The sequence below is a fragment of the Nannospalax galili genome, unplaced genomic scaffold (assembly GCF_000622305.1).
Source record: "Nannospalax galili isolate Female #2095 unplaced genomic scaffold, S.galili_v1.0 scaffold918, whole genome shotgun sequence".
In the NCBI taxonomy this organism is placed as follows: Eukaryota; Metazoa; Chordata; class Mammalia; order Rodentia; family Spalacidae; genus Nannospalax; species Nannospalax galili.
The window spans coordinates 3,112,841-3,120,164 of record NW_008343216.1 but is presented as its reverse complement, the minus strand read 5'-3'; the positions used below and the strand labels follow the sequence as shown (position 1 = coordinate 3,120,164).

The 7,324-nt window shown below is 36.6% G+C and overlaps 1 pseudogene; it reads right to left on the bottom strand.

Annotated features, from left to right (window-relative positions):
* Nucleotides 1-6,963, bottom strand: part of LOC103739132 — a 35,875-nt pseudogene extending 28,912 nt beyond the window's left edge.
* Nucleotides 6,964-7,324: the final 361 nt, after the last annotated feature.

Sequence of the window (7,324 nt, the reverse complement as noted above, 5' to 3'; positions counted from 1 at the left end):
TCTGGAAGAGCACACACTGAGGCAGAACGACATCCAAGTTACATGATTATGGCAGAAATTGCTCTTTCTCTGAATTGTTTAACTTTTTTTTTTTGACAGATATCAATGTGTAAGTCAAATTATTCCTCTAGGAAAGAAAGAAAAAAAGAAGAAAATAAACTGTAGAGTATGTGGAAAGAGTTTCTTTTATATTTTTTTGAAACAAGGTCTCACTCTGCAGCCCCAGCTGGCCTGAAACTCGCTATGTAGACCATCCCAGGTTGGCGTCCATTTTACAAAGATCTGCCTGCCTCTGTTTTGTGAGTGCTGGAATTAAAGGCATGTGCCACCACACCCCGTGAGAATGAACTTTTTGCTGGCCCATTTCTCCGCTTTATTTAGTCTGTATCTTCTGCCATGTAAGTTTGAAGCGCCTTTTCCCACATCGCAATACCAAATTTAGTCATGTGACTTGCTTTGCACAACCAGATGCTAACAGATGGAACGCAGGCAGATGCTTCTCTGCCTTTACAGTGAGGCCCCAGTTGAGATATGCTGTTGAAAACTGAGGGACAGACTATAGAATTGAATCACCCTGGATGTGCCATGTGACTCCAGTCAACAGCCAGCCAACCCATGGCATGTGAGCAACCTTTGATACACAGTTTCACAGCCAACCAGTCACATATGTGTCAATAATCATTATTTCTAAAATTGTGATTGTCATCAACATCATCACCACTATCATCATTGTGGGTGTGGGTGTGCTCATGCATGAATGTGTGTGCTACAGTGCACTTGTGGACATCAGAGGACAACCTTCAGGACCCAGTTCTCCACCGTGAGTTCCCTGGATTGAACTCAGGTGTCTGGGTTCATGTAGCAAGTGCAATTATCTGCTGAGTCATCTTGCCAGCTCATGGTTATTGTTTTAAGGTGCAAGGTTTGTTAGATTACTATAGCATTACTGTTGTAATAAATAATCGATACATAGTGGTTTACAATGCTGGGGAGATTTGTCAATGTCTAAGACATTTTGTTTTAAAATGGAAAAAGTCCCCCTAAGAAATTTACAGATACTTTACCATAAAATTTTATTTTAAAATGAAATTTCTAAAGAAAGCAATTTTAGTGGACATCCAGAATTATAGGCTCACAATTGGTTTTAAATACCTTAGTCAAGCTCCTTATGTGAACTGGTTGTTATTTATGTTGATACTTTCAGAAATAAGTCTAATATTAATTCAAGAATGAAAAAAGTAAGGCAGGTAAGATAGCTCAGTGGGTAAAGGCTCTTGCCCCAAAACTTGACAACCTGAATTTGATCCTCAGAACCCACATGATAGAAGAAGAGAACTGATTCTTGTAAGTTGTTCTCTGACCTCTACAACAGGGACTATGGCATGTATGTACCTACACATACACACACACACACACACACTCAAAATAAATAAATAAATAAATGTAATAAAAATGTTTCAATATTCATCCTATCTGACTCTAATTATTACATTTTCTTTGAGCAATAACATCATTACCACTAGATTAAATGCTTTATTTAACACATAGGAAAGCATAGACATTTCTAATAAGCAAAAAAGAGATGATTTTTCTCTGAAATATATTACCAACTTATTAATACTATTCTAAGATGACGTACATAAGGAAAAGCCTATGTCAAGACCCATAAATTAATATCTATAAAGGAGACTTAATTGGTCCATTGAGATGGCTCAGCCATTAGAATCACTTACTTCCAAGCCTGATGACCTGAGTTCCATCTGTACAACCCATGTAAATGTAGGTAGAACTGATTCTTGGAAGTTGTGGCTCTGACCCCCATATCTAAGGCACAGCATGTGTACTCTACAACCTCTCAAACATATAACAAAAGAAAGAAACTTAGTTAACTATTTTATTAGCATTAGTGACATAACCTCAAACTTTGCAAACTGAAATTTCACAAGCTCTATATTTCATTCTTTAAGTTTTCATATAGTTGGTGACACAAGCCCTGCAAAAGAGGATCAAAATCAGAACAAGTGCCTAAATGACCAGAAGTTCAAAATAGAAATTTGTAGCAATATGGAGAGTCTCAGGAAATTTGTTTGGGTCTGAGTGTGGTGCTGCCAGCTGTACAGACTTCACAGAAAACTCACAAATTCCTTAGACATCTGAGCTTCCTATATAACAGAGAAAGTATCCCTTAAAGTTTGTGTTTTTATGTCACTGAAATGTAGGTTTCAAAATGAGATTTTTACTTCATTTCTGTCATTTTTGTTGTTCGTCAAATGAATTTTAAACAATGTATTGCAAAATTATAAAAAAATACATTATTTTGTGCCTTAAAAATATGGAATTCCTCCTAAAGAGCTTCCAAACACATAAGTTATTATATAATGTTAATACTTAAATTACTTTGATTAATGCACAGAAGCAGTTAATATTCCTATTCAAACAGCATTAGATCTATAGAGCTACAGAAGAGAATTACAGTTGAAAGGGAGACACAGAACCCTATGACAGTATTGACTAATGTCTTGATTTTGAAATGATCTTTTCTCATTACACATATGCATACTCATCATTCTTTGCAACATTACTGAAACAATTCTGTTTCATGAAAAATACATGACATTTCCATATGTGTGTAACAGTGAAAACTTAACATGATACATTATTTTCAGTTTACACTAAAATTAACATAAATTGTCAGGTTAAAGATATTTAAATGTAGAAAATATTATATAATATAGACAACTTAGGTAAATGGTAAAATAAATCATGAATGGATCCTGAAGCATTATATTAAAAACAAATAAATTCTTTGCTTCATGAGTCAGAGAAACAAAACTAACTGTCCTTGTTATTTAATTTAATAATAGTAAATAGACTTTGTAAAGGAAAGACTTTGTTTCTTAATGAGTTGGAGCCTTGGTATCATAAAGTTTATATTTTTATAGAAATTACAGCAGAGCCATGCTATATTTGAAAGGAGGAAATACACATATGCATAATGATAACATACAGAGTACAATAGGTGAAGAGGAAACAATAATAAGAACTTGATGGTGGCTCTAAACCTTTACAAATTAGATGGCCTAAGGGGCTGGAGAGATGGCTCAATGGTTCAGAGCACTGACTGTTCTTACAGAAGACTCAGGTTTGATCCTCAGCATCCACATGGTGGCTAACAACTGCCCATAACTCCAGTTCCAGGGGAATTCAACACCCTCTTCTGACTTCTGGGGACTGTGTACAACATGGGTGCATGTACATGCAAGCAATGCAATCATACACATAAAAACAATAAACAAAAATTTTAAAATTAAAAAAATAGACTAAAATAGTTTACAAAATTAACATTCTAAGCCATAAGGAAAAAAAGCATTTACGTTCTCCCATCTGAGCTTCCTTTTCAAAAGACAGACGGACACACTTCACACTAAGAGTAGCCTGTTTTTGTTTTTTTTTCAATTAATTGCCCAAGTAGTTCACAAATTGGATGTTTTGTTGTTTGTTTTGTTTTGGCAAATGGGTGTCCCTGTAGCCTCAGCAGACTGGAACTTCCTATGTAGAACAGGCTGGACTTGATCTCACAGAGACCCACCTCTGCCTTCCTAGTGTAGGATTAAAGACATGCACCACCACACCCAGGCCTTACAAATTGTATCTTGCTATAAGTTTTCTGTTTGAGTAGTTATGCTTAAACAATTTTTCTTTCTTATATCTCCCATTGAAAAACTCATGCGATTGAACAGCCTGTATTGCAAGATTTTAATTGAATTCATGAGGATTAGCTTGGGGCTTTATTTTATACTTTTTACTTTACAGAGTTTATTGATGTAAAAAAATGTACTAATAATTCTCTCCTCTTTCCTTCCCTCGCTTTCTCACATACATGCATTTTAACCTAGAAATACATAAGGACCTTGGTACTCCAATTTTTCAACAAATAAATATGCTGATTCAATACATTTAAATAGTTGCTCCTTAAAGAAATTAAACTTTAGGAACTGGAGAGATGGCTCAGTGATCTTGTTCCTCTTGCAGAGGACCCAGGTTCAGTTCCCAGAACCCACATGGCAGTTTATACCATCTGTAATTCTAATTCCAGGGGCTCTGATACTCTATTCTGATTTTTATGGACACTGGGCACACATGTAACACAAATACATACATATAGGCAAAACACTCATAGACATAAAATAAATCTTTTTTAAAAAAGAAACTAAACTTTTATTAACACTAGAATTGACTTTGGTCTTTTTTTATTAACATCTTGAACAAGAAAATAAAGTCACCAATGGAGAGAAAGTATTTTTAAGTTGCTATAGCAGCATATAAGCTGAGAATGTACAAATCACTTTAACATTTAGATGTGATCAGAGTAAAAGGCAATTAGTGAGTCCAGCATTGCTAAACTCCGAGATCCCAGTCTGTGTCTCAATCACTACTTAATTTCACTGATTTAAAGCAATGAAAATTCACAAAATTTAACTGAGGTAGCTTGAAATATTTAGAAAGTGAAAATAAGTTAAATTTTGTTTTCTTTGACTTAAAAGGCTCATTATGTGAGATAATTCAAAGTAAGCTTCTATAAATAGCAAATTCTTCATCTGTTTACATTATTTATTTTGTATTTGGGGTTTGGTTTGTTTGTTTTTTGTTTTTTGTCTTTTTAAGGCAGGAGCTCCCTGGAGCCCCCACCTGGCCTAGAACTCTCTATGTAGACCAGGCTGGCCTCCATCTCACAGAGATCTGCCTGTCTCTGCCTCCTGAGTACTGGGATTAAAGGCATGCACCACCATGCCCAGCTTTTAGGAGGGGGAGGGGGTTTGTAGCCCAAGCTGGCCTCAAACTGATTAAGTCAACAATGACCTTGAATTCCTAATCCTCCTACTTCTACCTCCCATGTGCTGGGATCACAGGCATGAGCCACAGCATCTGATTTTGTATGTTTTAAAATACTTTTTAATTGAGCTTTTGTACATTTCATACAACAGTTCTTAATCAAATTTAGACCCCTTTCCCCATCCATGCCCCCTACCCCACCCCCACCAGACCTCATGTATTCTGTCCTATCCAGTCAAGCATTTGTACCCAGTTGTCCTTTCATGCAAATTCATCCACTAGAGTCTAGTGGACCCATCTAGAGATTGTTGGTAGACATGTTTTTCAAGGGTTTCTTTTATGTAAGGCTAAGCAGACCACTGTTTTCCATTTTTTAGAAATATGGTATAATATTTATATATGTTTAATAGTAATAGGAAAAAAAAAGAACAAACCAAACTAATTTGGAAAGAATAAAATTTAGACAAGAAAACTGAATATATATTTTTTAATATTTGCTCTAATATGCCATTAATTGCAAGATATTTACCTATGAATATGATAGCTCTTTACAGAATAAGAAGCAATGCTGCATTAAATATGTACATTAGTTTATCTATTCAAATATCAGAAACATTAAAATATCAACCATCAAGTTGAAAAACTTTGATTTATGCACCCATAGGAATGTATTTCCCTACATGATATGCATGTGTGTACACACAGGCAATTGCTTGTGAAAATATCTACAGAGGGGAGGGGAGGAGGGGAGGTGATTGACTGCCAGCTGGCATGGGTGCACACAGACTGGTCTCTTCATGAATTCCTTTCCACTATTCAGCTGCAAACGCCTCGGGCACTCAGCTACAATGAGTGAAAAAGAGACGAAAATCCACCCATACATCAATACTCTGGTAGTTTAAAGCACCTATCATCTGAAATATAGTTTTTTTAAAACAAAATCCTAAATGCAGCTGAAAATCTGTTACATAATGATGGGACAAAAGAAGCAGTTTTTAATGAAAATGTGTAGGTGCTCCGGGCGAGATCTGTGCGCCAGCAGCAGGGTCAGCTTTGAAGACCAGCGTCTGTCCGTGCTGCCTTCTACCTCTCACAGTAGTTACTAACTCCTGCCTTATCTTGTGTTCTTGGTGCTTTCATATCCTCTAAAAATATGTAATTATCTAGAACTGAGGAAGGAATAAAAGGTTAGAAAAGCTGAAAGATGAAACACTTTTTAAAAAGTTATTTTTTTTTCCTTGATGGCCCTTAGGTTCTGCCTAACAGAACCACATAGATTTTTCTCACCAAGATAAATGGATATTGCTTTCAAACCTGGCCTCAGGATATTGTGAGTGGGGACACTGTCCACTTAGTGTGCTTCCAGGTCATATCTGAATAATTTACCCATCCAATCCAAAGGCATAATGATCACATGTAGCTTAAGGCTGGTGCTATCTACACGCCTGCCTCCAGCATGGCTCCATGCACACACAGTTGCCTTCTTTTCAGAGGGAAGCAAAATCTAACCACAGAAAACACCTAGCCAGAGGCAAGTTTCTGGGGAGTCTAAGGAAAGTTTGGTTTTGCATTGTTGTCATTTGAATTCAGTTCATGGAAAAATGAAAAAGTAAAGCTATATCCATCGATATGTAAATAATTACAAAAATGAATATAAAACTAATATTTTTAAAGTTGAATAAGTGAAAGTTATAAAAAAAAACTAAATATAAAAAAGGAGAGCAAAATCGTGAGACACTGTGAACCCATAAACTCTTACTGTTATATTTTAATGTACATACACGTTTCCCCTAAATACTATATGCTCCTCAGAACAAGAACCATCTCTTTTTGCCTTTTGTGTCTTCTGGGCCTAACATATCACTTAATAAATTGTTAATGATTTATTTTTCTACTATATTCAGTGAGTGTTAGCATGTGAAATGTGCTACTAGGATGCTAAGATACTAACATGAAATAAATGTGGATCCGAGGGGGAAATTTTACAGTCAAAGCATAGATGCTACTTAAATGGAAATTCAAAACAAGAATTTAGGAAAATGGCTATTGTACAAAAGATGAGCCCATATGCAGCCACTCCTCCACTCACCCAGTGCTGCCTCCGTTCGCACGGGCGCTGCCTCCAATCATCGCTACTTCTGCCCAGTCCTGGACACCAGGGCTGGTTCAGAGACTGTGTCAGAGGAGCCTTATTCAGACCCAGGAGGCCCAGATTGGTGACGCAGATCCACTTTATTGCAGAAGGACACAAGCTTATATAGGGGTAGGGGGTCCAATCAAGAAGTTACAGCTCATATTCCTTGGTAAGGCTGTGTCCTATCACAACATTGTGAATCAGACACCTTATTAGCAGATTACTTAGGTTTCAGTTTCCTGCTCAGAGCCTGGACTCCTGGAAACCACGTGACCCTGGCTGTTGCACTATCTAAGTGTTGTAGCTTGGAATTTCAAGGGTGGTGATTAGGGAGTGGTAAGCTCTAGGCATCAGTCT